Below are 2,183 nucleotides of genomic sequence, written 5' to 3'. Positions count from 1 at the left end.
AAGGAGAGGGACATGCTCAATAGCTGGGACCCAAAGTTTTGTTTGCTTGTGCCTGTTCAAAGTCTGACATCTGAGGAGTATGTTCATTCACATTGTGCATTTGTTTCCATCCCATTTGATTTATTTTTTAACACCCATTAACTGTCATGCCTTTGTCTCTGAAATGGGTCTCCGGTAATTACTTAACGGGAAGGATTTTGGCTGTGAGGGAATGTGTTTCCAATTGCTGCCTTTTCTAGTAGCATGCACAAGTGTAAAGCAGAAGCCTAGGGGCCACATGCCACAGAGAATTAGAGCAGTGCTGCTCTGGGCTGTATGTATGTATGTATTTTTTCAGTGTCTACAATCAATTTTAATTTATTATTATTATTAATTTTTTTGTATGTGTGGTACGCGGGCCTCTCACTGTTGTGGCCTCTCCCGTTGCGGAGCACAGGCTCCGGACGCGCAGGCTCAGCGGCCATTGCTCACGGGCCCAGCCGCTCCGCGGCATGTGGGATCTTCCCAGACCGGGACACGAACCCGTGTCCCTTGCATCGGCAGGCGGACTCTCAACCACTGCGCCACCAGGGAAGCCCCCAATTTTATTTTAATATCTAAATGCATACCGTTTAGAAAATATCAAGAAAAATTTATGTACAAGAGTTGACGCTCTTGCATTTGGATAAAGCTGGCAAGTTCTTGCTACTAGCATAGCCCAGGAAACACCGAGGAAACGAATATATTGGAATAGATGTTCTGGTGTTTGGCCCACAGTTTAATAGCTCTCAGGGTTAACCTGAAATTGTCTATGTTTGGTACTAGATGTAAAATTTCATCAGTTACCCTGAAACCATTAAGACTTCTTATGCATCTTCTATCTAGATTTTTAAGCAGACTGTCATCTCTTAAGTCCAAGTCTTCTGGGAGAGTCTGCCAGGCTAACCTTGCAAACAAAATATCAATCTCTATCCCAGCAAAACACAGTTTGATAACTGGTACAAATGCCTCCTCAGCAGCTCTTAAATCTTTTACTTCTTCCTGAAATTTCATCTTATCATAGAGTGAGGTGAAAAAGTCACTCCAATCAACATGTTTTGGTGCAACACACAAGTCATCAATATCAGCACCTTTTGTATGTACTCTTAATCCATAAGATCCAAATGTAAAAATTTTCCCCCCAACATTTTCAATTACAGACTGTGGAAGATTCTTGCTTTCACTGATTTCTTGTATCCACTCTTTTACCAGTTTATTTAATTTTCCCCAAATTAAAATTCTGTGCTGCAGTTCCTCTTCCTCTTCAAAAACCCCCAAAGGCTTCAGAGTCTCAGTTCTTTCCTGTGTAAGTCAGTCTCCTTGGGGGCTGCTAAGCTGATGGGAGAGGTAATGCCACAGTGCTTCTGTGGCAGCTGTGTTTGTTGTGATCCCTGTGTTGTAACTGGAAAAGGCATAGTCTCCCGCGCAGGCATCGTCCAGTCACTCCCGTGCTGCTGCTGCCCTGGGCTCATATGACTCACTGAGGCAGGAAGGAGGGGGGTGCCTGCCTCAGCCCTGGGTCCAACCCCACTCCTGCACCTTCTCCCATGGCTTTAAGTGCTTCTCCTCTGGGTTGTGTAATATTTAGATGGGCACTTAGAGCAATCCAAGTCCTGACATTAATAAAACTTGGAAGGGCTACATTACAAGGTAAATATCTCTCTGGGTAACCCTGAATTTCATCTATAGTAAACTCTCTGGTATTTGTCAGAATTGTATTAGCTGGCACTTGCATACAATTGTGGTTAAGTGATATTTCTTGCTAACCATGGTGACTATAAGGCCCAGAAATATTTTGAAAAACCTTTAACTGCCTCATCAAAGAAAGGGGACGTTCTTTTAGAGTACTAAGTGTATTTTACGATAGTCTAAATTACTGATTCACATATGGAACACATATTAACCAGAGCATCTCCCTCGGCAACCAGGCAAGATAACTAATAATTTATGATAAATTTTTTCGAACTCAAATTTTTAACTTCCTTTTTTAGCCGACTTGCATTTTTTTTGGACCATGTTTTTGTTCAGTTATGTGCACAGCACTCTCAATGACTTAAATGGTAAAAAATGGTCCACAGTTTATCTGAAATTCAAACAGCTGTTATCTTTACATTTTTATTAATATGTACTAATGTTTTCAAAGTAATTTTGCTGCTGGAATGAGA

At 41.6% G+C, this 2,183-nt stretch overlaps 1 pseudogene; it reads right to left on the bottom strand.

The window, feature by feature from the left end:
- Positions 1-589: 589 nt before the first annotated feature.
- LOC131767754 (poly(A) polymerase alpha pseudogene) lies at positions 590-1,433 on the bottom strand (annotated as a pseudogene).
- Between the last annotated feature and the right edge of the window lie 750 nt (positions 1,434-2,183).

Source organism: Kogia breviceps, chromosome 13 (assembly GCF_026419965.1).
Source record: "Kogia breviceps isolate mKogBre1 chromosome 13, mKogBre1 haplotype 1, whole genome shotgun sequence".
In the NCBI taxonomy this organism is placed as follows: domain Eukaryota; kingdom Metazoa; phylum Chordata; class Mammalia; order Artiodactyla; family Physeteridae; genus Kogia; species Kogia breviceps.
The sequence above is the reverse complement of the archived record's forward strand: the minus strand, read 5'-3'. Positions and strand labels throughout refer to the sequence as shown.